This window comes from Triticum aestivum, chromosome 5D, assembly GCF_018294505.1.
Source record: "Triticum aestivum cultivar Chinese Spring chromosome 5D, IWGSC CS RefSeq v2.1, whole genome shotgun sequence".
Taxonomy (NCBI): Eukaryota; Viridiplantae; Streptophyta; class Magnoliopsida; order Poales; family Poaceae; genus Triticum; species Triticum aestivum.
In genome coordinates this window covers 429,750,002-429,750,572 of record NC_057808.1, presented here as the reverse complement: position 1 = coordinate 429,750,572, position 571 = coordinate 429,750,002, and positions in this window count along the sequence as shown.

Genomic DNA, 571 nt, shown 5'->3' with positions numbered 1-571 from the left:
GGGGTTCGTCGGCGGCGGTGGAGCGGGGGAGGGTGCAGGGGGTCGTCGGCGGCGAGGGGGATCTGGTGAGGGGGGATAGCGCGTGATCGAGATGGAGGGGGGTCTGGCGTGGGGGCGAGGGGGAAAGGGTGGTCCTGCTTCTTCTTGTCGAAATACAATCGAGAAATACAATTAAGAAATGAAGGCTACAATTTAGTTGCATTCATTTGTGAATTGGTTTAGTTGCATTCATTTGTGAATTGGTAAAACATTTATGAATATGAAAACATTTGTCGAAATACAATCGAGAAATGGAGGCTACAATTTAAATACAATTGATCTTAGCTAGCTATCTGTTCACAATCTACTTGCCCTTATTTTTCGTAAATGGAGTTCTTCTCTTGAACGGACGTCCTTTAGGTAGGGTGGTCCTGCTTCTTCTTGTGGTCATGTTCCATCTTCGGGTCGCCGTACTTGGCGAAGTCCTGCTCATTGGCGACTCCATCCATTCTGATGATCTACCTTTTGCCTCTCCTCACGACAATATGACTGGGCTTTGACGGGTCGGTAATCAAGAAGCATTGGTCCACTT